Raw genomic sequence first — 26,388 nt, forward strand, 5'->3', positions numbered from 1 at the left:
CAGTGTTGGGTTGTATAGTTGACTGCATAGACTCTCTCCGGAGGAAAATGCGGAGTGAAACCACGGGGCTGGAAGACCCCCAGAGGAGTTAACTAATCTATCCCCCTGCCTCTGGCAGGACCAAAAGCAAAACCCATTTAGATACCAGTACACGACTATATGCTTGTTTTGCTTGCGAAACCTGATTGGCTCCATCTCTTTCCATTTTTTAAGTGAAAGCTGTAAGCAAAGTATGAGAGAGAAATTTACTTAGTATATATAGACACACATGGATACAGCCCACCCTTGATCATTAAGTATTTATGAGACTTGTCCTAATATTAAAACGACAGCATTAGGCCCAGAGAGTTAACCTCGTGTAGGTAAAAACACAGTGTACGTTCACGAGGAGCTTACAATTTGGTTACGAAGACATGACATACATTAGGAACGTTCACATTTCAATTCTGGACAGCACTGGCTTGTGTTGACATAAGGATTAGAGACCTCATGTGTACTAGTACTGACAGTTCTAATCCCATTCACTTGGATTTCTAGGTCTTGTATACTTTCATGTCCTGGAATTCATTCACAGCATTTTGAAATTACAAAAACTTGATTTTACGGAGGTTAGAGACATCCAATTTTTCTATCTTGAATTCTTTCCCAGAAATGTGTCTGCTCTCTCTATCCCCACCTCACTGCTAGAAATCACCAGTTGAACTGATGTAAGACGCCCAGGAAGGCAGGACCCAGGTCTCCATATAAGGTTTTAGTTCATGGTGTTCCCTTGGGCTAAAGGAAAATTTTTTAATCGGGTAGAAATGGTTAATGGTCCCTCACTCCTGTCTCTCCTCAGGTAGGGTCAGCAGACTCCTACTTGGGTCAGAAAAAATGGAATTAGATGGAAAGCTAGGTAGAAAAGTAACCCTTCATTAATTCATGCACTCATTCAGTGGGCTATGATGGACTAGACTGTGGGGCTACGAGGATGGATGGCACTTAGCTCTTGTTTGTGAAGAGCTCACCCCTGACACTGTGGCAAAGGGCAAAGGGCAATTATAGAGACAGGGACGAGGTGTACTGTGGGAGCCAGGAGGGAAAATGATTATATCAGCAGGATATCTGCAGAAGGTTTCATAGATGTTGTCACATTTAAACTGGACTTTGAAGGAGAGGAGATTTCATCGGAGGGAGAAGGTGCGAGAGTCATTCTAGACAGAGGGCACACTGTGTGTAAGGGAGTGGGTCTGGAGCAGGGTGCGGTCAGAGAAAGTCAAGCAGAAGAGGACCCGTGGAAAGAGGGTGAACTTGGAAAAGCAGTTTGGCGGCCACATTACAAAAGTCCTTTCAAATTTTTTTTTTCAACGTTTATTTATTTTTGGGACAGAGAGAGACAGAGCATGAACGGGGGAGGGGCAGAGAGAGAGGGAGACACAGAATCGGAAACAGGCTCCAGGCTCTGAGCCATCAGCCCAGAGCCCGACGTGGGGCTCGAACTCACGGACCGCGAGATCATGACCTGGCTGAAGTCGGACGCTCAACCGACTGCGCCACCCAGGCGCCCCATAAAAGTCCTTTTAGAAAGCTTGGTTTGGGGATTTGGATCTGACCCAGAGAGAAGGAGGGTGACAAGGAATGGGAGTCAAATTAAGCTCTTAAACAGGAAAGAACATGTCTAGGTTCATGCTTTGGGAAGATACCTCCAGCAGCTAGTGTGTGGAGGAAATACTGAGGTAAGAAAAGCCCAGAACAAGGAGACTGGCTGGGAGGCCATCGCAATCATCCAGTGAGAGGTGAGGGTTGAACCACACTGGAGGGGGAATGGCCTCAGGAGATGGTTGGCATCCTGAGAGACGACAGGATTTAGAGACTGGATCTAGTGGGTAGCAAAGAGAGAGAGAGAGCTGCGGAAGTGCTCTGTTTCTCACCAGATATAGGGAGATAAACGTATTGTGAGAAGAGGAGCAAGTCTGGAAAGGGTGGATGTAGAGCCAAGGAGTTTTTGAAATGAGTTTAGTGGTAGATGAGTTGTATTCATGGGATTAGTAGTGGTGATATTCAATTTGGCTGAAAATATAAGATTATAGGGCTGGGGAGGGACACCTAAGTGGGACAGGACAGTTAAGCTCTCTGTGGATGACTGAATGGGGGTTGCAGTTTGGGGAAATTCTGTTGCTGGGGGAGTCTCCCTGTGTACATCCGCAGAGATAGTTGTTTGATCATTAGTCTCAGCCTCACTGTAGTTAGCGTGGGTCGACACTTCTCCAGTTTTGTTTTGTTTTGTTTTGTTTTGTTTTGTTTTGTTTTGTTTTACCAAGATGCGCCTCTGTTATAGGGAAGACTTGGGTCTAGGGGGCAAGGAGAAGTTTTCTTTCAAGTGCCTGTTTTATCTGAAAAATATATTTAATGCCTGAGCCCTGTTACATAAAATATCCAAGTTTACTTTGATATAAATTATGTTTTAAATTATTTACCAGTTACATTATGCATGTTAACTACCCCCACCTGAATCTATGCATATCCAGGAAGATGCACCATGGTTATCCTATCCTTGGGCCCCTTGGCCTGTGACCACCCATGCGTCTTGGTTTGTGAAGCACAGATCTAATCAAGATCTAACCATTACAGTGGTCAGCTCTTCTCCTGTTAGGAAAGAGCCTTCTAATTCCCACATGCTTGAGTGTCAGGTTGCAGTTTCCCAGAATTCCCAAGCCATACCCTCAGGCAGGGTGTGAGCAAATACTGATACTGTAACAAGAAAAAACTCAGAGCTGGTTCTTTTTTTCTTTTCCTTTTTTTCAAAAAAGCCCCACTGGATTATGTATTTGACTTTTTTAACTACAAAGATAAGACACAGTAAAAAAATGGAATAATATACAAGTGCATGAAATATCAAGTATGTGTCTACCTTCCTCCTCCTACCTTCTCTCTCCCTCTACCCTGCTCCTCAGGGGTGACCTGTCTGAATAACTGGGTGTCTTATAATGACTTGCTACTCAGAGTAGGGTCAAATGACCTGCAGCATCAGCCTCAGCTGGGAGCATGTGAGAAATGCAGAGTCTAGGCCCTACCTCAGCCTACTGAATCAGACTCTGCATTAAAAAAAAAAAATGCTTGTTTATTTTAAGAGAGGCAGAGGGAGCACTAGAGGGGGAGGGGCAGAGAGAGAGAGAATGGGAGAGAGAGAATCCCACGCAGGCTTCACGCTGTCAGTGTGGGGCCTGTTGTGGGGCTCAATCCCACAAACCGTGAGATCATGACCTGGCAGAAATCAAGAGTCAGATGCTTAATTGACTAAGCCGCCCAGGCACCCCAGAATCTGCATTTTAAGAAGATCCCTAGTTGATTCCTATGCACATTCAAGTTTGGGGAGTGAACTTTTTGTGGAACAAGGAGAAGAAAAAGTTTCTTTCCTCTCTCTACATGTAGGGAGGTCTAGTTTTTGGATCCCCAAATCTCGCTGTCCTTGAAGCAGGGGGGTCAAACTGCAGCTGACTCTAGAGCATTATCTCCATTCCACAAGGGATCAGTCCCCCCCCCTTGGGCAAGGGGGCACCAGTCAGTCTGGCTATTTGCAGACCCCATCCATTCCTTGGGCTCTCCCTGCCCTCAGATTTGTAGGAAAACAAAACAAACAAAACAACAGACGGAATAGTTCCCGAGTTCTGCTTTCTGATGAGCTCCTCAGCTGTTCACCCTCATTTGGACAGAATTTAGCTCTCCCAGTGTTATGCAGAAGCTTAACAGTAGGGAAGGAGGAAGACCAGCTTTTTGTGAGAAATCACCCAGAGTCCCTGTGTGCCACGGCCACTGCTGAGGAGCGTGTGGCAGGGTTGCAGGTAGAGGTGTTTCTCCAGGGCCTAGAGTGAAGAGAGAAAAGCAGACACTTCATAGGGAAGACTCCCACATTCACTATAGAATTTTACATACTGGAGGGAACTGAGTTTGTGTACTGTTGGCATGGATCCGGGGCACCTGGGTTATAAAGCTTCTAGTCAGCCCTTCAGGTCTCCAACACAGGGCGCTTGATTGTGCTGGTTGCGTTGGTTGTGGATCTTGGGATCAGGCACAACAGTCTGCCCTCCTCCTTTGTGTGGCACTGGCTACCATGGAAGCAGTGTGCTAGGCGATCTAAAACAGTTGCATAGGGCTAAGCCGTGGCGAGGACCACTGCACCTGGTTCCTCTGCACATGCAGAAGGTCTCATTGAAGAGATCTGGCAGTAGTAAAACATATGTGAAATTACTAAGAGGATTATGGAAATCAGACACATGAACTTATTTATTCATTCAACACATAAGTTGAGCATGGAACAAACCAGTGTTGTTCATTGTTTTAAATCCTATACTTTACTTTGATATGCCTAAAATTCCCTTCCTTCACTGCCGGGCTTATGACATGTTCCTTATTACCTCCTCCACACCTCCACCATCTACATCAAAAATCAATGTCTTCCGTGTATCCTCACCATTGAAGACAATTTTTTTGGACTTCATTTCTGTGCTATGACAATGATGGTTGTGTTTTCATTTTTCAATTATAAAAGCATAATATTTAGTATATTTTCTCAAATACATATTGTCTCTGCATCCCACATAGGAGGTTTGATCCAGGCCTTTAAAGAGTCTCTGTTCTTGGAGAGAATCACTATGGTAGGAATTTATTACAGGTGAATTTCTGGAAATAATTGTCTTATAAAGATCATGCCAGAGATCTCAGAAAAACAAAAAGCAGCTTCTTCTAACTGATAAAGAAGGTAAGACGAAGGATAGGGCAGACAGTAAAGTTTTGGGTTGTAATTCTTTTTTTCTCAAATACACTTTCTTCCAACACTTGCCTGTATCAAATAGGACGCTGGGAAAGCATTTTGGCTCATTCTGAGTTAGAATTTCAGCCATGCTTGCCAATGTCTGGAATTTTTTTTTTAATATGAAATTTATTGTCAAATTGGTTTCCATAAAACACCCACTGCTCATCCCAACAGGTGCCCTCCTCAATGCCCATCACCCACTTTCCCCTCCCTCCCACCCCCATCAACCCTCAGTTTTTTCTCAATTTTAAGAGTCTCTCATGGTTTGCCTCCTTCCCTCTCTGTAACTTTTTTTTCCCCCTTCCCCTCCCCCATGGTCTTCTGTTAAGTTTCTCAGGATCCACCTAAGAGTGAAAACATATGGTATCTGTCTTTCTCTGTATGACTTATTTCTCTTAGCATAACCCTCTCTGGTTCCATCCATGTTGCTACAAAAGACCATATTTCATTCTTTCTCATTGCCACATAGTATTCCATCGTGTATATAAACCACAATTTCTTTATCCATTCATCAGTTGATGGACATTTAGGCTCTTTCCATAATTTGGCTATTGTTGAAAGTGCTGCTATAAACATTGGGGTACAAGTGCCCCTATGCGTCAGCACTCCTGCATCCCTTGGGTAAATTCCCAGCAGTGCTATTGCTGGGTCATAGGGTAGATATATTTTTAATTTTTTGAGGAACCTCCACACTGTTTTCCAGAGCAGCTGCACCAGTTTGCATTCCCACCAACAGTGCAAGAGGGTTCCTGTTTCTCCACATCCTCGCCAGCATCTAGTCTCCTGATTTGTTCATTTTGGCCACTCTGACTGATGTGAGGTGGTATCTGAGTGTGGTTTTGATTTGTATTTCCCTGATGAGGAGCGATGTTGAACATCTTATCATGTGCCTGTTGTCCATCTAGATGTCTTCTTTAGAGAGCTGCCCATTCATGTCTTCTGCCCATTTCTTCACTGGATTATTTGTTTTTGGGTGTGGAGTTTGGTGAGTTCTTTATACATTTTGGATACTAGCCCTTTGTCTGATACGTAATTTGCAAGTATCTTTTCCCATTCTTTTGGTTGCCTTTTAGTTTTGTTGATTGTTTCCTTTGCAGTGCAGAAGATTTTTATCTTCCTGAAGTCCCAATAGTTCATTTTTATAAAATTTTTTTAACGTTTTATTTATTTTTGAGACACAGAGAGACAGAGCATGAGCAGGGGAAGGGCAGAGAGAGAGGGAGACACAGAATCGGAAACAGGTTCCAGGCTCCAAGCTGTCAGCACAGAGCCCGACACAGGGCTCGAACTCACGAGTTGTGAGATCATGACCTGAGCCGAAGTCAGACGCTCAACCAACTGAGCCACCCAGGCGCCCCAAGTAGTTCATTTTTAAATAAGGAATCACTTTCTTTTTCCCATTGGAAGTTAGTTTTTAAAGCCCTAGGTCATCCCTCTCAGATAATGAAATTCCTACTGAAGTATAAATCAATTATTGAGATCTTTCCTTAAAATAAATATTGAGATGGGAGGAAGGAAGGAACACAAGAGTTTTTGTATCTGAAAAAAGATGGTGGAAAGTTAATGGAAAGAGGAGACACAGGATTTGGAAGACAGATGTGGTTAGTCTAACCATTATTCCATGGGAGTTTTAGTGTTTGGATATCCTCTGGCGTCTCCTTTCCATGCATAGATGGTGACGAGCCAACGTGATGTTTCAACTCATTTGACACACAGTAGATGTTTAATAAATGTTGAATGAATAAATGAGTCTTAAAAATACTACTTGATAGCTTCTCTAACTCTTGCTCCCTGTCACAAGGGAAGTAAAACCCAGTGACCAGTTGGCTTGTAACAACACAGGTACTTCAGGTGAGATGCAGAGTTTATCTGGGTATCTTCATCTTAAGAGAACTTTACAGAAAACATAATTTTCACGAAATATCTGTTAGACACATAGAACAAATGTCAGAAGTAAGATTTTAGCTTTGCTGCTGGTACTCTTATGAAATTCTCCAAGTCTCAGTGTTTCATCTGTAAAACTGTAGTAATGAATTTTTCATAGAGTTGTCATGAGGATTAAATGAGATGTGTAGGGTATGAGGCACAGGGACTGCCACTGTGTAGATGTTAAAAGATACACCATTAGCCCAAAGTTATTCATGATAGGTGTACAGCCAAAATGTGATCTGAGTTCTTGCTAGTTTAAATTCCTTTGGAGTAATGATTGTAAGGCCTTTAGATTGTTTGACAAGTGTTACATTTCAGAACCACAGAGTGGTCCTTTATGGAAACATTGCCTAAGTCTCCGGCAGGGGCAATATTGGTTTTTGACAAGCCTGCTCAGGAATGTGACCCAAATCAGAGGTATAACTCAGAGGCACTGGAACCTCTTCATTCAAGGAAGATTAAGGAAGATGTTAGATTAATGTTTTCAGAAGCCTTGTGCTCTTTTAGGACTTGACCTTGTAGTCTTAAAGCTAAATATTCAGGTATCCATGACTGGGGTCATGAGCTTATTAGAAGCAAGGGATTGTGACTTTTTCTTGGTAGCTGCACAGCTTCTAGCCTTGGCATTTCTGGTAGCTGGTAGATACTTGTTCAGTGAATGAATGAATGCCCAAATAAAGGCTAACCAGAGAAATAAGCTAGGAAGATTGAGATTGCAGATAGGGAACCAATACAGAGAGAGGGAGGCTGGTGATGGATGGGGATAAGATTGGTGGGTTAAATATAAGAGGCAATGCAAAAGGTAGGCCAGAGAAAAGTTCATACCCAGGCTGTTTCCCATGGATGTTTTTGTGTTGGTGGTGCTCCAAACTTATGTTCTCTAGGGCAACTGTAGGTTTTCTTGGAGGGCTTTCCCACAGTCAGGTTGGGCATGTGTATGCTGCATCCCTAAGGGGAGTTGACGTGAGGAAGGGCTCGGTGTGGGTCATCTGTGGTGCCAGGGTTTCTTAGTCTCACCTGCATAATTGCCTGCTTTTTGTTTGAGTGGGGGCAGAAAGCCTTAGATGACTGGGATCGCTTGTGTGTGAGTCACCTTTGGGCTATAGTCAGCTGTTTCTATGTATGGTAGGCTGGAACTGTGACAAAACATTTGTTGATGATGTCTTTAGTAGTGTTTTTTTTGTTTTTTTTTTTAAACACCTTTCTCCACGTAAGATTCACTTATTGGCATTGGAAACAAACATTCATCCTCTGGTCTAACAGGTCCAGAAGAGAGGTAAGCCCAGACTATGTAGCATTTCTTTGTTTTTCCTTAGAGACTATTGATTATGGAGAATACAACCCTCGTATATTCATCAAATGACTTCAACAAATCTCATCTCTTATATACTGCCTCCCCTTACCCCTGGAAATAAATCCAGACAAAGTATCACTTCATAACCTAGGAGTTCAAAGCTGTCACCATCCCCACGACCACCACCATCATATCATCCTTACAGTCACACTCACAGCTTCCTTTTGAGAATCTCATAAAAGCTGTAGCCCTTCTTCAACAGAAAAAAAGCACCCACATACTTGTACTCCAAATCCTGCGTACTATTTAAGGGGATTCACAAAATTGCTGAAACCCTGACAAATACTCTTCATTAAGAAGCCCTGCTTTGAGGGAGTGCCTGGGTGGCTTGGTAAGTTATGCGCCTCGACTCTTGATTTCAGCTCAGGTCACGATCTCACCATTTGTGAATTCAAGCCCTGCATCAGGCTCTGCTCTGACGGTGTGAAGCCTGTTTAGGATTCTCTTTCTCTCCCTCTCTTTTTCTGCCCCTCCCCCACTCACACTGTCTGTCTCTCTCTCTCTCAAAATAAGTTAAAAAACTTAAAAAAAACACCTCTGCTTTGGGGGTGCCTGGGTAGAACCGTGAGTTGAGCGTCCTACTCTTGATTTTGGCTCAGGTCATGATTTCATGATTCATGGGATGGAGCCCCGAGTTGGGCTCTGCAATGTCATTGCAGAGCCTGCTTGGGATTCTCCATCTGCCTTTCTCTCTGCCCCTCCCCCACTCATTTGCGCGTGCGCTCACTCTCTCTAAAAAAAAAGCATTTAAAAAAAAAAGAAACTCTGCTTTGGACTGATGTCATCCTCTGTGGTATTTATTCTTGGATCTCCATCAGGCAAGGAGACTGTTGATTAACATGGGAGCATCATGCTGTTCAGCTACAGAGTGGGGAAGCTAGGTCCTTGCTAGGATGAGTTGAAGTCTGCCCTGATTCATGACTTCACCTCTGGGGTGTCACTTACATTAATATGAAGCAAAAATTATTCTTTTTAATGAAGGTGGAACCTTTAAAAGTAATACTTATGAATATGTAATAAAAAGTTAGTCTGGGTTTATTGAAATAACAGATACTTCCAGTGAATATTAATGAGGTAATATGAGACCAACAGAGATAGTGGGTTATAATATCAAAGCACTGAAACTGAAGAAGATAAATTTTAACAAAATTATTAAAATAATTGATGCTAGTATAATTTTTATATGTTCCAAATTTTTAAGGGGCACAAAATTGCTTTGGAATTCAAGGTCAGCAGATTATGTGTTTAAATGCCAGCTCAGCTACAACTATGCCATTACTAACTTTCACTAAGTATTGAAAAATCTATGTGAGGTGTATTTCGATTTCCCAATTTTGCTCTTTTTAAGGGAGAAAAGTTAAAAGGCGAATCCATCACCAGGCTGGTATTTAAGCTCGTAATCAAGATGACCAGCATAACATTTAAGATACAAGCTGCTGAAAATAATTGATTATCTCATGTACAGTCGATCTCATTAACATATGGCAAAGATTACAGCATAAATATGAGAGTCAGCATAAAATCCACTTGCTTGAAAGTACTAAAAATTATGTTATTAGGTAACCAAACAGATGTCATCTTAATAAAGCCTGGGAATGATTTCCTTATGTTCTTGCCAACTACCTTTCTCTTGTTTTCTTCTCCAATTAATTCTTTTGTGGTGGTCACTCCTCCTCAATACCTAAGTGTTCTAAGTTGACCATTTAGAAAGGTAGAGGTGCCCATTGCTTGTATAACTACCACTTACTAAATGATTATCTCCTAGGTGGGTTTATTAGAGGGATCAGAGCTCCGTTTTGGAAAGTTTTATAATTTTCTACCGCCTCTGCTATCTTCAGGCTAGTTTATTTCACAGGATTGAGAATAAGCATGTGAACTTCTGACTGACTTCTGTGGGGTGTGTGTATGTGTGTGTGTGTGTGTGTGTGTGTGTGTGTGTGTGTGTGCATGTGTGCTCGCAAATGCTCCCATTTTTTCTCTCCACCACAGGGGTTTAGACTTGCATTGAGAAACTGATGTATATCCAACATTCCTAGATATTTGTAGTAGAAGGATTTTCAGGTTATCATTAGTCTATCTTCTTTCCAGAGCTACAAATTTGACCTAGTTTCCTTCTGTCTCTGTTTGGCTGTGTCTAGTGCTGACTCTATCCTCAGGTTCCACATCATCGTTTCTAGGAGGATATAGACTTCTTCATCATGATACCAAATGACATCAGCATTTACAGATGTTCACACAAACAAATCTGGAGGAAACATGATGGTTCCTTATGGTGGCTCTCCTAGAAGAAAGAGTAATTCCACTTTGCTGGAAACACTTTGGGTCTTATTGGCTCAAACTGGGCTGCCTGCCCATCACTGTACAAATGCCTATGGCTGAGTATGGCATATGCTGAGTGCTGAAGCCCTCAGGGAGATTACCTGTATATCGAGAGTGGAGTGCCCACCTGCTCCATGCACATGGATGATCATGGGGAAGAATTCTTAAGAAAGAGGGAGAATGTGTTCTGGACAGCAAACAGCCAGTTTTCATTTTTTCTTTCCCTTTTGCTCTTATCTGGACATGTAGTTAATGAAATGTGTCTAGGTGTTTGTTATGCCACAATTGGGGTTTGCAGTGGCAGAACCATCAAATGGGGGTCAGGAAAAGGATATACAATATCTTTATGTGGAGGCAGAAAAAATTGTGTCATAATATTCTTTAGGTGAGGAATAAAGTTGTTATGAGGACTCAAAGGTCCCTAAATGCTAAAAGTCAAGATAGAATCAGAGTTTGTAATACCAATAGTTGATGTTAATACTACCATAAATAATTATAGTTGTGTAGCAGTTTGCCATTTTTAGGACACTTTCACATTCATTTACATTTAATGTAAGGCTGGTATCAATTGCATTTCTAGGAGCAGAATTTCCACAAACATCCCAAATAACCCAGTGATTTGTAGAAGTAACAGCTTGTTCTAAAATTAAAATGTTATTTTGCTATGGAAGTAAATATGTACTTCAAATGACATTAGCTACTCAAAGTTTTATGTGCACAGATATTTATAACAGCAAAAAAAGAGCTTTGCATGAATATTGAACAGTAATAGAACAGTTAAATAAATCATTGTGTATCTATTTTATTGCATTATTAGTAGATGATTTAAAAATGATGCCCTCAAAGAATGTCTAATGACAGGGAAAGTTTATTATATAAGTGATAAAAAACAATTTAAAAATCTGAATGAACCAATATTTAGTATGTTTCCAGAATTACTAAAAAATAAATTCATAAGGATGAAACATACACACAGGCATGGGGTAATATTTGAAATATATAACAATTGTTACAGCACACACTAGTCTATCAGAATGGACACCTTGTATTCTCACTTGGTATGGTCATCCCAGTGCTTATTGGCTGAGTATCCTCTAAAAATTAACAATGGCAAGATAATGGGGATGAATTTTATTTTCTTCTTTTTGTCCTAAAGACTTTTTTGTAACATTTTATGTTTTCTAAGTTCTGTACTATGAGAATGTATTATATAAAGAATTATTTAAATATATAAATAATATATTATAAAATACAATAATAAGAAGAATTAATGGAAAGGAATATAATGCCTTAGTATTTCTTTTAGAAGAAACTATAATTTCCTAGAATCTTATAATGCTTTTTGCATTCCTCTCTGTTTCCGTGGCCCTTCCCCACCCTCCAGTGGATTTGTCTCCTGCAGTCCTTGCCTTACACAGAAAATACCAGAAATGGGTCCAATGATGTGCCGTTTGAAATGCCCAAGGAAACTAATAAAAAAGGAAAGTTTCTTGTCTTAGTAATTATTGATGTAAAACCACAATGTCACCAGTTATATTTTTAGTGGTGGAGTCATACTGGCTGCCTACCTATTGACTATGAAACTTTTTCCTCTGTCAACAGAGGAAAATCATTACAGCATTTATTTAACCCTCACTGTGCAAGCCCCCCCGTTCTAAGCACTTTCCTCAGATGATCCCCTTTCGTGCTCACAACCACCTCGTCAAGCAGGTACCATTATTGTCTTCATTTTATAGATGAGGCTTAGAGAGGTCAAGTAATTTGCGAGAGGTCACACAGCTAGCAGTGGCGGAGCTGAGGTTTGATCCAAGAGAGTCTGACTCCACAGCTTTGCTCTTAACCAGTTCATTATCCTGCCGCCAAGAGTCAGCATGATTCTAAAAATAAAAGAGTGCAAACACACTATACTTTCATACACACCCACCCAAAGGAACATCGTTGGTGCTTAATAAATTGAAGATAATGGTACTTATTGTTGAACCTTGTGGCATTTAAAAATCCTTCTGGTACATGTTCATAGTGTAGGAGACAGGGCCTCTGACGTCTAGGGACTGTTTACTCTCTGTTCTTTGCAGTAATAGCTATGATCTTATGCCTCAGTTTTCTGTCCCAGCAAATGGAGATCATGTGGATACCTATCTTTCAGACTGTGTGGATTAAACAAATTAAAACATATAAAGCTCTTAGATCAAAGCCTGACACAAAGGATGCAGTAAATGTGAGTTGCTGCTATGTTTTATTGTAGTTTTTTCAGGGAGGGATGGAAATATCTGCCTATGAGGGGACTGCATGAAGAGGTTTGAGCTAGTTCATCAGCAAGGCTCCCATGTCAGAGCAAGTCCAGGCCTGATATTTATTTGCACTATGTGATCCAGATTTCTTTCCCCTCGTAAATAACCTCATTCTAAAGACCCTGCTTTGCGCTGTAGTTTGGTTAAGACTTCCCCTAATCAATTTTGCATACACTGCCCTTATGCTGTTGATTTAAGATTAGCTTAGAGTGAATTTTGGCCAGCATGGATTTTAGCGATTGATTGTAAGTTCATTCATACTATGGCCAGGTTGAAGAGAATTTTGTCCAGTGGTTTGATGTTAAGAGAGTGTGAGGCTAATGGGGTATTAATTGAGCAGTGAATGCCCAATTAGGAATCTCAGAAGGCTTGTGCTGGCAGCCTGGGGAGTGAAGGTACCCAGTGAAGGCTGGGTTGTGGGTTTTGGAAAAGGACTAACTAAGCTTGGCCATTTTAGCACTTTTCTTGCAGCCCAGTGGGCCTTGTCCTTCCAAATTTTCTGGGCAAGTGACAGTTGCTGGGACAGAAATCCTGATTTGTGGAAGAGGAAAGGGTGGTGAGAGCAAGCTCTCTCCCTTCCTTAGGATGAAGAAGACAAGCAGTTGATTTCTGGGGCAGGCAATCTCTAAACGATTGTGCACACCCTGATAATTTGGGGAGCTGCTAACATTTTTGGAAATGGGAATATATTTAAAATTCTAACATATAATTTCTAGCTATTTCCAACCTCCCATATGTGTATCGCCAAAAGTGAATTTTGAGAGCCGTAGTGGGAAAATACTGCCTGGGGATAAAGAAAAGTTACCGCAGGAGTCTGGTTTCTATATTAATTTATTTCACAATAAGAGCAAATTCCTTTCCCTAGGGGAGTATTTGACACAGTAATTGCACTAGGGGACAGTCACTGTTTCGTTTCATTTTCTTTCTCTTTTTAAAACTTTCTTTGTAAAGCAAAGTGTTATGAATCTTCCTGAAAGCCACGTGAACAAGATATGTGAGCTGTGAGATATGTGTTTTATGTGTGTATGTATACATATATAATGAACATTATATATATATGTGTGTGTGTGTGTGTATGTATGTATATATGCACATACACAATGAATACACACACACACACACACACACACACACACACACACACAGTCATTCAGTGTTGGATCTCAGAATGACATTTTGACCACTCAAAAGGGAAAATGAGAAATGAGATCAGAGACACTATGAAACACATCTTTCTAGATTTAGGGAGTAATAGAACATGTGACATATACGTGTTATGGATCATGAGCAAAAACCTGAGCTCAGCTTGCGTTGCTTTTGGCCAAGTGACAATGATTTTATTACCTACAAAAATTTTTAAAAATTTAACTGTGTTTATAATACAAATTTTAAACACTGAATTTCTATGAATGTGATGGTTTTAATGGCTGATACCTATCCAATTTAAAACATCGTGCTTTAAGTTAGAAGAGTTTGAGGGGTATGCCATTCTGCATTCCAGCTTCTGATTGGGACCAGCCCTCTGGAATCCTGTAAGACTCAGCAGCCTCCCTGTTTCAGGCTCCTTCTCACCCTCCCCAGGGTCTCAGTACTATGAAACTACTCTTGTAACTTACGGAAAACTTATAATTAACTCACTTGTATCAAGGTTTGGAGACTTAAGCTGCTGTCCCTCCCAGGAGCATTTGTAATTGAAAAGACAACACAAATGAGAGCACTAGATCCCACTATTAGAAGAAAGATGGAAATTTCAGGCACAAAGACTATGTATTTCAGTCTGGGAGGCATTCTGGCATACCTCAGTCATTATCATGAACAATGCGTACACATTATACACACATATCACATTCTGCAAAAAAATGAAGCTGCTTGTAAAAATTAAAGAAAAAGCATTATAAAAACTTAAAAAGTGAGAGAGGAAATCAAAGGTAATGGGAAAATAAGAGAAAGATAAGTTGATTCTGAGGAGATTAACATTTCAAGCAGATGTTAAATCCTTTATTATATTATTACTATTTTTTTTTCTTATAAAGATGACGTAACACTATAGGACACTGGGAAATTGACAGAATTGTTCTCATTATCCTTTCTCCAATATGAAAGTTACTGTTTAAAAAAGTTTTGTTTCAACAATCTTATAGATCAATTTTATAGATTGAAAAACTGTTATTTAGAAAAATTAATTGACATGCTCATGATGACATAGCTCCTTCAGAATTCATCAAGACCTGCGAACAGGACGCACATTTAAGGAAGGCTGGTAAATGTATTGGAGAATTCCTAGTTGATTTTCAGGGGCCATCAACTGATGCCAGCCTGCATCTAATCAAGATTCTATGATTAGTACATGCATTGGACCTCCATTAGGAGTGAGAACTCTTTCTAGACATCTCTGTGGCTCTAGAATAAGTTATAAAAGCAGAACTTGGCCAGACTCCAGGGTTCCTCTCCCTAAGCCCAGGCCTTCTCCTACTGCGCTTTCCTTCTTTATTAACTGAATTGTTAAGTCCATAAAGGATACTGTTGATAGTTTTCTGTGAATGATTTGTTCTCATAGATGAGGACAGCTGCTTTTCACATGAAAATAAGTTTAGGTTGGGAAAGAAAAGGAAAAACTCCATGAGGCAGTTAGTATTATGGCCTTTGGAGCATAGATGAAGAAACCAAGGCCCAGAAGGTTGAGTGGAAGAGGCTGAATCAGGCCCAAATGCAGATTTATGAACCTTCAAAGCCCACGCTCTCAAACACTGTGCCATGGGTGGAGAATATGTGGGAGTTGAGCTGCCACTCCTCAGTTCTGTGCCTTGCCAGATGTTGCTAATTAGTAAGATACCACTTTCTCTTGGGTTTAAACTCAGCCTCAGAATCCTTCTTAACACAGTACTCTAGGCAACCACAATCAACCAGTGGGAATTGACTTGGTGTGAAATCTCCTGGCCAGCCTGATACTGCAGTATACTCCTTTCCTCTACTATGCTCATGCAATGGGTAGAGCCCTGCACATCTGTCTGTATTACTTCTCTAAATCTGTAAGTAACTCCCTTTAACTCTCAGAGTCTCATTTTCTACATTCTAGAGGAGAACAATACCATTTACTTTATAAGGCACACCAAATGAGAAAATGTCTGTAAAAAGCACTTGGTAAACTGTTCAAATGTAAGGATGCTATTAATAATAGTTTTACAGATGAGAAAAACTGCTTTTACTTACAGAATTCATTAGGTATTTATTATTTTTAATCCTTTTTCAAAGAAAATTTAACATGCTTTCATTGTTACTTATCTCCCTTATAGCCTGGACACCCAGAAGGGGGGAAAGGTGCTAACATTGTGCTCTGAAGTTCAGCTAATTTTTCTGCTGCTCTCTTTCTATAGTAGTAACATTGCTACCTACCCCAATACATGAGATTGTCTCCAGCTACTATCAAGTGAGTCTGTCTTCTTAAATATCCTTTTAATTTCTTGGATGACCTAGACCCCATCCCTTCCAGCACCGAGAAATTGAGGAGGGAGATGATTTACAAAGGCACGAGCAAGGTGAAAGTGCCACTAAAGGAGGTACCCTATCCCAGAGTTAAAATCATTGGGGAACTTATTCAGGAGCTTACAGGAGCACAGGACATGGAGGTTACTGGAACCCAGGGAGGATGGCTTTTTGAGAGGGCTACTGGTCAGGAGCTGGGACCTTTGGCAGAAGATTGACTGTGGTACCCTGTGATCCAACAGGAAGTGAACCATAACTTGGAAGGCAAGGAGCTATTGGTGTGGTTCATGTGCTCTGTCTCTTGGGCATAGGGAGGTGGAGAAGGGGGAGACTGGGGTGCACAGAAGACACCTAGAGCAGCAGGCATTCAGAAAGGCAAGTGGAGTGGTATTTAGAGGAATGAGGTTTGTTTTGGGCTATGACAGGAAGTGAAGAGCAGAGAAGCAAGAGGACATATGATATGTGGCTACTGACAGTCCAGAGGAGAAGAATATCCACATGTTTTGAAGAGATATCAGACTGAATCACTCTCCTGGAGGTGACGTGGGGACCCAATATGAAGCTCTGAAGTCAACCATACATTCTCCTAGGCTCTCTAAGTTCTGTCTCTGAAGCAAGTGGGATTCCCAGAAAGCCTATGTCTACACTGAACTTCCTTAGTTCCTAGGGCAGTCTTCCCAGGGCAGTGACACAGTACTTCATCCTCAATTTTTTTTTATGAAGATCTAATTGAGATATAACATTGTGTAAGTTTAAGGTGTGCAACGTGTTGACTTGATAGACCTATATATTGTGAAATGATTACTACCATAGCATTATCTAACACCTCTATCACCTCACATAATTATCATTTCTTTTTTGTAAGAACATTTAAGATCTACTCTCTTAGAAGCTTTTAGGTATACAATATATTATTGTCAACTCTAGTCACCATCCTTTACATTAGATCTCTGAACTTACTTATCTTATAACTGAAAGTTTATACCCTTTGACCGACATCTCATTTTCCCCACTTGCCAGCCCCTGATAACTGTCATTTGAATTACTTTCTGTTTCTAGTTCAGCTTTTTTAGTTCCACATATACATGAGAATGTACAGTATTTGTCTTTCTTTGTCCGACTTATTTCACTTAGCATAATGCCCTCAAGGTCCATCCGTGTTGTTGCAGGTAGCAGGATTACTTTCTTTCTTGTAGCTAAAAAAATTCCATTACACACACACACACACACACACACACACACACACACACACATGCATGCACACACTAACACACCATATTTTCTTTATCATTTCATCTGTTGATGGACACTTAGGTTGTTTCTTTATCTTGGATATCAGGAATAATGCTGCAGTGAACATTAAAGTGCGGATAGCTCTTTGAGATTTGGTTTTTTGATTTCTTTTGGATATATGCCTAGAAGGGAATTGCTGGATATGTGGTAGTTCTATTTTTAATTTTTTGAAAAACTTCCATACTGTTTTCCATAATGTCTGCACCAGTTTATACAGTCCACCAACAATGCACAAGGGTTCCCTTTTCCCCAATCCTTGTCAATGCTTATTAGCACTTGTCTTTTTAATGATAGGCATTCAAACTGGTATGAAGTGATAAATCATTATGTTTTCATCTGCATTTCCCTGCTGATAGTAATACTGAACATCTTTTCATGTCTATTGACCATCTTTATGTCTTCTTTGGAACACTGTCTATTCAGGTCCTCTGTCCATTTTTTTTTTTTTTTTTTTTTGCTTGATTTGATTGTTGTAGGAGTTCTTTAGATGTTTTGGATATTAACCACTTATCAGATACGTGATTTACAAGTATTTTCTTCTATTCTATATATTGCCTTTTCATTTTGTTGATGGTTTTCTTTGCCATGAAGAAGCTTTTTAGTTTGATGTAGTCCCATTTACTAATTTCTGCTTTTGTCACTTGTGGTTTGGTGTCATATCCAAAAAGTCATTACCAAGATCAGTGTCAAGGAACCTTTCCCCTCTGTTTACTTTGAGGAATTTTATGGTTTAAGGTCTTATGTTTAAGTGTTTAATCCATTTCAAGTAACTTTTGTTAATGGTATAAGTTAGCGGTCTAATTTCACTCTTATGCTTGTGGTTATCTAGTTTTCCTAATATCATTTAGTGAAGAGACTATCTTTTACTCAATGAGTGTTTGTGGCTCCACTGTCAAATATTAGTTGATTGTATACGCAAGGATTTATTTCTGGGCTCTCTCTTGTATTATATTGGTTGATGTGTCTGTTTTTATGCTTATATCATACTGTTTTGATTACTATGGCTTTGGAGTGTAGTTTGAAATCAGGAAGTGTGATGTCTCCAGCTTTGTTCTTTCTTAGGATTGTTTGGCTATTCAGGGTCTTTTGTGGTTCTGTACAAATTTTAGGATTTTTTTTTCTATTTCTGCAATAAGTATCCTGGAATTTTGAATAGGGATGGCACTGACTCTATAGTTTTGGGTAGTATGGACATTTTAATAGTATTAATTCTTCTGATCCATGAACATGGTATATCTTTCCATTTATTTGGTGTTTTTAAATTCTTTTATAAAGTCTTATAGTTTTGATTGTATACGTTTTTCACCTCCTTGGTTAAACTTATTCCTAAATATTTAATTATTTTTGATGCTGTTGTGAATAGGATGGTTATCTTTATTTCTTCTTCAGATATTTTGTAATTTTGTAGAGAAGTGCATCTGACTTCTGGATGTTGGTTTTACAACCTGTAATTTTACTGAATTTGTTGATTAATTCTAACAGTTTTTTGGTGGAGTCTTTAGGATTTTCTGGGGACAAGATTCATCTGTAGAAAAAGACAGTTTTACTTCTTCCTTTCTGGTTTGGTGCCTTTGATTTCTTTTTCTTGCCTGATTGCTCTGAGTAGGACTTCTAGTACTATATTGAGTAGAATGGTGAGAGCAGACACCCTTAATTTGTTCCTATTCTTAGAGGAAAAGCTTTCAATATTTTATTGTTGAGTATGATGTTAGCTGTGGGCTTGCCACATATGGCTTTTATTATGTTGAATCATATTCCTTCTATACCCAATTTGTTGAGACTTTTTATCATGAAAGGGTATATTGTTTCAAGTTTTTTTTTTTTTTTGCATCTATTGAAATAATCATGATTTTTTCTTTCATTCTATTAATTTGGGGTATCACATTGATCTTTGTGTGTTGAACCATCCTTGCCTTCCTGGGATAATTCCTTTTGATCATGGCACAGGATCCTTTTAATGTGTTTAATACAGTTGGCTACTATTTTGTTGAGAATTTTTTTTCTATATCCATCAGGGATATTGGCCTGTAGTTTTATTTTCTTGTACTGTCCTTATTTGGCATTCATCACAGGGTAATGCTGGCCTTTAAAATGAATTTGGAAATATCCCCTTCCCTTCAGTTTTTGAAATAGTTTGAGAAGAATGATATTAATTCTTTTTAAAATATTTGGTAGAATTCACCAGTGAATACATCTGGCCTTGGGTTTTTTTGGGGGGAGGTTTTTGATTACTTATTCAGTCTCTTCAATTGTTATCATTCTGTTCAGATTTTCTACTTTTTCATGATTCAGTCCTGGTAGGTTGCATGTTTCTAGGAATGTATACCATTTTTTTCTAGGTTATCCAATTTGTTGGCATATAATTGTTCTTAGTAATCTCTTATTATCCTTTGTATTTATGTGGTAGCAATTATAATGTCTCTTCTTTTATTTTGGATTTTATTTATTCATGTCTTCTCACTTTCTTAGCTAAAGAGTTGTCAATTTTCATCTTTTCAAAAAAACTAGCTCTTAGTTTTGTTGATCTTTTCTATTTTTTTTTTCTGGCCTCTATTTCTTTTATTTCTGCTTTGATCTTTGTTCTTTCCTTTCTTCTGCTAACTTTGGGCTTCATTTGTTCTTCTTTTTTTTATTTCATTGAGCATAATATAGACTGGTATATCTATAAGATGTTTTATGTAAGTCTCTTGGTAACCCCAAAGCAAAAGTCTACAGTAGACTCATAAAGGATAAAGAGAAGGGAATAAAAGCCTACTAGTGTGGGAAAACAATTAAAAAGAAAGGCAAGAGAAAAAGAAAGGAACAAGAGAACATCTACATAATAGGCAGAAAAAAATAATAAGATGGCATTATAAGTCCTTACCTATCAGTAATCACTTTTTGTGTAACTGGATTAAATTTTCTAACAAAAATTCTCTAAAATTCTTTAATCAAAAATTCTCTAATCCAGGTATAGAGTGCCTGGATAGAAAGAAAAAAAAAACACACACAACAAAGCAAGATCTAACTATATTCTGCCTACAAGAGACTTATTTCAGCTTTAAGGCACATATAGGCTCAAAGTGAAGGGATAGGAAAAGATATTCCATGCAAGTAAAAACAAAAGAGAGCAGGAGTAGCTATACTTACGTCAGACAAAATAGATTTGAAGCCAAAAACGGTAACAAGAAATAAAGAAGGTCATTATATAATGATTCATCAAAAAGCTGTAACAATCATAAATATATGTACACCTAACAGCAGAGCATCTAAATATATAAGTATTAGTATTAAGTAAATACTAACAGATTGGAAGAGATAAATAGACAACTTATACAGTTATAGTAGGGAACCATATGCCACTTTCAATAATGGGTAGATCATCCAGACAGAAAATCAACAAGGAGACTTTGTGCTTGAACCACACATTAGACCAAATGGACCTAAACAGACATATACAGAACATTTCTTCCAATAGCAGGGGAATGCACATAATGCACACATAGAATATTTATGGTAGGTGACCACATAAGTCCTAGCAGATTTAAGAAGACTGAATTCATACCGGGAATCTTTCCTGACTGCAGTGGTATAAAACTAGAGATCAGTAACATAAGGAAAGCTGGAAAATTGACAAATATGTGGAAATTAAATAATAATCAGTGGGCCAAAGAACAAATCAAAAGGGAAATAAAAAAATATCTTGAAACAAATGAAAATAGACCTGCGACATACCAAAATTTATGGGATGGAGCTGAAGCAGTTCTGAGAGGGAAGTTTATAGTGATAAATGCCTATATTAAGAAAAATGGAAAGATCTCAAATAAAATGTCCTCAGTGTTTTACTAAGAGTTGGGCATTTTGAAAATCACTCCAAGAATATTTCTTTCCTTAAGTTGCTTCCTGAGATAATGATCATGATCATTGTGTTGTTCAAAGAGAAAAACATGAAGTTCTTAAGTATCAGTATTTATCATTTGTGATCACTAAATCACTTATATCAAAATTACCAGGAATGGGTATTAAAAGTATGGATCTCTGGGTCCCAGGAAAGAACAATTGAATCAGAATCTGAAGGGGGAATCTCAGGAATCTAGTTTACACAGGCCCTACAGTCATTTCTAGGGATCCTAAATTTTGAGAAACAAGTTTTAGAGTTTTGTACCTGAGAAAACAGTGTTTCTCTAGATCTAAGTAGTTGTGACTATCATATGTGATTTTGAATTCTGTGGCTTATTGTTCAAGCGTCTCTCTTCTTACTTAACTCTAACTCTTTTATCCTTGTTTTAATTAAGTGTATATGTAAGCCACCTCACATATTTTCAGAAGTTGATAAGGTCTGAACAAATAAAGAATAAAGTATTATAAAGTAATAGTTACCCCATGCTGCTGATTCATGTACATTTATTTCAGACCATGTGGGTTTTTTTTAATGTGAAAATTTTCCGTTTTGATAAAGTTGTTTTAAAACTTACACCTTTGACTTAAAAGCTCAGATTGTGACTCATCCATTTACACACCACAGGTTGACTCCAGGCCTACATTCCCAGCATCCACAAGCAATTGCACTTATATTTAAAAATGTGTTTCATTACCCGGGTATGTCTCTTGGGGTCTGCAGCAGACCAGCTATGAATGAGTATAGTGGGAAGGGTCATGGGGGAAGGATTCCCTGAGATGCTCTGTGTTGCCAACAGAGGTCTGGCACCCTGGCCTGCTTTACACCAAACGCATTTCCCAGGGGCTCTTGGAAAGTAAAGATGCAGTGAAGATACTCATCTCTCCTTAGTGTCAGACAAATTTGGTTCAAGTCCTGGCTTTGTCACTTACTACTGTGTAACTAACTGTGGACATGATTCTTAACCTCTTAACCTTTGGCTTCAGAAATTTCAGTGGAACAAATAGCAGATTGGATAAAGCAGGGGAAGATGGGGGATGAAGCCAAGATGGTGCGGAGGCTGTTACTTGGAGATCAGAAAAAGGGATTATTCCCATGAGCACTCTCTGGGAGCTTTAATATGTTTGGGGGCTGACCACAACAAATTAATTAGGCAGATGCCAATTTTAGCATCCCAAGTGCCCTTTTCAAATTGGTATCCTCCTTCCCTTTACAGGTGCCCACTGACCTGTTTTAGTAGGGATGCTCTAATGCTGTGGTCAGCAGAGTACAGCCGGTGGGCCAGATGTAGCCCATACCCTCTGTTTTTGTAAATAAAATGTGATTGGAGCACAGTCATATCTCTTCATTCGTTGATTCACGTGCAGTCTGTGGCTGCTTCCAAGCTTCAACAGCAGAGTTAAAGAGCAGCGACAGAGACCAAGTAGCCTACAGAGCCTAAAATACTTGCTAACAGGTCCTTTACAGCAAATGTTTGCTGACCCTTGCTCCAAGACAAAGTTTTCTTGCCCCACCTGTCTCTTCTCTCGGGGCTTTTGGAGGACATTGGCTGATCTGAGACATTCTCTTGATGAAGTCAGTCCTAGTGTCAGCCCTCATCTATAGTATTCTCTTTTTAGCATCAGCCTTTCAAAGCCTTGTCCTAAGAATGAATCAGGGTAGAAACTGAAGGCAGAATCAATGGGGTGCATTTTGGATTGTGGAAATTTCATCTTCACTCAAGTTGTACTACATTGACAAGATACCTACAGAGACTGAACATATTTTTGCAATTGGTAGCACTGAGAAGAGCTTTTGCTCGCAGATCTCCTTCCTGCTCACTAGGATCAGTATTCCCAGATTAGATGGGAGGCAGAGATAGAGGCAAGAATGGGGAACAATAGGGAAGTTTGGAGGCTACTTCTTTAACCCCTTCAGGCCTGTTGCCTATCTCCTCCATTGCACTGAGGATTTGGCCAACCTGGGGGAGGAAACAAATCCTTAAGGCAAATGGAAATTGAGTGATGAAGGCTGGGTCCTGCTGCTTCTTAGGCCAGCTACTTACCACATCTGTTGGGCTGACTTAGACAACCACCACCTCCTCTCTCCAGATTATTGTAGAGACCCAGTGATAGCGTTGGTGACAAGTTCTGAGGTTGACGCCCCACTCCTGATCCCAGCCTCCTCTGCCTGGACAGAAGGAAACATTCCAACCCTTCCCACCCCTCAACTCAGTTAGTATTCCCTGCCCCTTGGCCTGATTTTCATGCTTCCCCTTTTGGGGGATGTGCTGTTCCTTCTGCTCCCACTTTCCTTCATCTCTCTTCATCTTTGGTGGACAAACCCCCATTCTTCCTTCAAATCCCAGATCTAGTGTCTCCTCTGCTTTGAATCTTTCCCTGGCTCTGCCAGATGGACTGTCTTCTCTCTGCGACCCCAGAATATTTTCCTACTCTGTTGTAGCCTCATTCAGATGGTGTATTTGCATTTTTATCTCTTGCTCCCTCAGATAGTGGGCGAGGACTACATCTTTTTCTTTTTTGTATCCCAGTTCCTAGCACAATATCTGGCACACAAGAGAGTGCCAGTAAATGCAAAGCAGTAAAGCCCTAAGGTTATAAGCAGGAATTAGAATCTGTGAGACCCTGGGAAAATTAGTTAACCTGTTTAAGTGGCCATAGGATTGTTGTGAGGACCAGAGGGGTTGATTCGGTAAGGTGCTTAGCACAGTGCCTGGTACACAATAAAGTCTCAGTAAGTGTCACCTGCTATTACTAATAACACCTTCCAATTCTTTAATTATTGAATATAATAAACAGCAGTACTGGTGATAACAACTTGATGACTGAATAACTTGTTGGATGAATGCTATGTCTTCTCTTTCATTCCCTTGATAGGGCCGTAGACAAAGACCAGTATGCTACCTATATGGAAAAGCTGTTTTTGGTAGTGAGGGACCTCGTTTGTTGCAAAGCCTCTCTTTTTCTGGAAAGCCTTCTCCCCACTTGGGCAAAGTTTGGAGTCTCTGAACTTTCCTTTCTTCAATCAGGTCAAGCAATCTTGTGCAGGGGGGAACCAACACCAAAGGCCAAGGAATGGGCTTCAACACCCCAACTCATTAATATCATCAGCATCCTAACAAATGGGAGGCCAGAGAGCCAGACCGAGCAGCCACTTGGTCACATGGCGGGGGTCTGCCCCGGGGCCCTGCGCACATTGAGCGGACGGGCACAAGTGCCATCCATATTTCTTTGCACAGCCCTGGCCCCCACCTCCCATGTCAGCCTGCTGAGCAGGCTTGGCTGAGGTTCTCGTACTTCACAGAGAAGATTTATTCCTCAAGACTGACCTACATGGACGTATGTATCTAAATTCACAAAAGCTTGAGTTTGATGGCAAGCAACAAAAGGTCAGAGGAAAAGCAGGCAAGGCGTTTAAATCAAAATGATGAAACTGGGTAATTTCATTAGCAACAGTTGTATTTACTGGAAGTCACAGATGGTGCAGTTTAGCTCATAGCCAAGTTTTTAGGACAAAATAAGAATGAAGAAAGAAATATTTCAAGGGAGAGGTGGTTAAAAATTAAATAGGCACCAGATGGCTCAAGATTGTCCTTCCTATAAATTTGGTGAACGAAGGCATGCTGAATCCAAAGGCTTTCTGAATGGGATTGGAGCTTGAAAAGGGACTTTAAGAATATATAAATAAGGCCTTAAAAAGAGGGAGATATCAAGTGTGAAATTTATTGAGTGGAGGTGACAGTTAATTATATAAACCATTTTATATTTTGTTTATTTATTTAGCTTTTATTGAGAACCTACTGCATGCCACATCTTATTTTCTATGTCTAGCAATGGTAGGAAGGAAGGTTATATTTTCCTGGATTGTCAGAAAGCCCCTTCCTTAGGCTAAGTCAGAGAGGGCGAACATGGCTCTGAAATGCATTTGGCTCTGCGGACACACTTGTTTCTCCTCTGGTGAATTTGGTGAGAAATACCACTTCAGTGATTTCCCACTTTCAGAGACTAAACTCCTTACCATGTACAGAGCCCTTCAGGAGCCAGTTGATATCTCTGGACTTGGAGTTCTCCAAGATGCTCTGCATCAGGCAGTCTGAGGGATCTGCATTTCACCAAGCAACCCAGCTGATGCTATTGTATGCTAAGGATTGAGAACTACTAGTCTCGACACTTCTCGTACCTCTTCTCATCATGTCTTGCATTCCATATGCTGGGAGCTAGTTGCCACTCCTCGAACTCCCGTGCCTCATGCCCTTATACCTTTGCACATAATATTCCCAGAACCACTTTGCCATTTTGCCCTCACATTCACCCCCCTCAAATCTCAGTTTAAGAACACAGCTCTCTGGAAACACCTTTTTTCCTACCAGAGGGCAGACCACATAGCGCCACTGAATAAGAACTTTGACTGGTACTCTGGGTGGAATGGGGGCCTTTGCAGTGTTGAGTAGAGGAGAAACAAGATATGACGTGTGTTTAGCAGGCTCATTCTGAGAGTGTCAGTACTCATAATAATTGAGTGGCTTTTATTGTACTAACCCTCCTGCTGATATAAACTATGGACAATATATGGAACAATTGTTTAATGGCACTAGAAGGAAATATAAAGCAAGCCAAAGCTGGAGGGGACTTGACATTTGAAATAAGGGGAGAATATTGAGCGAGGTCCATATCTTAAGGCTTTTCTCTTGAGGACACTCGCCAGCCTATACAAGGTGTACTGGGGGAGCCCAACTGTTACTGACTCTCAGGGTTGCCAGAGCAACTGGTAATAGAGGCAGGAATATTGGGACATGGTGACCATCAAAAGCTGCGTATAGGCTTTCCTCAATTCTGTGGCTGCTCTCTGAATTATGCATGTGGAGGTGAGATTCTGGGAGCCCAGAGGGAAAATGACAGTAGGTCACTATAAGAGCTCAGCAGAGATTTCTGCCTTTGTAGGAAGACAGTTTGGAATTGAATCCTACCAAGACATGGAGGGGCTGAGTAAACACCCTGGACTTGCCATTACAACCCAGGAAGACCACACATTATGGTAAAAGACCACATTT

General features: G+C 40.0%; 1 long non-coding RNA gene across 1 annotated transcript in view; it reads left to right on the top strand.

Annotated features, from left to right (window-relative positions):
- The window catches only part of LOC128315927 (uncharacterized), a 220,878-nt gene that overhangs the window by 61,337 nt on the left and 133,153 nt on the right, over positions 1–26,388 (top strand). The gene's annotated exons all lie outside the window — the stretch shown is intronic.

The sequence above is a fragment of the Acinonyx jubatus genome, chromosome B3, assembly GCF_027475565.1.
Source record: "Acinonyx jubatus isolate Ajub_Pintada_27869175 chromosome B3, VMU_Ajub_asm_v1.0, whole genome shotgun sequence".
Taxonomy (NCBI): domain Eukaryota; kingdom Metazoa; phylum Chordata; class Mammalia; order Carnivora; family Felidae; genus Acinonyx; species Acinonyx jubatus.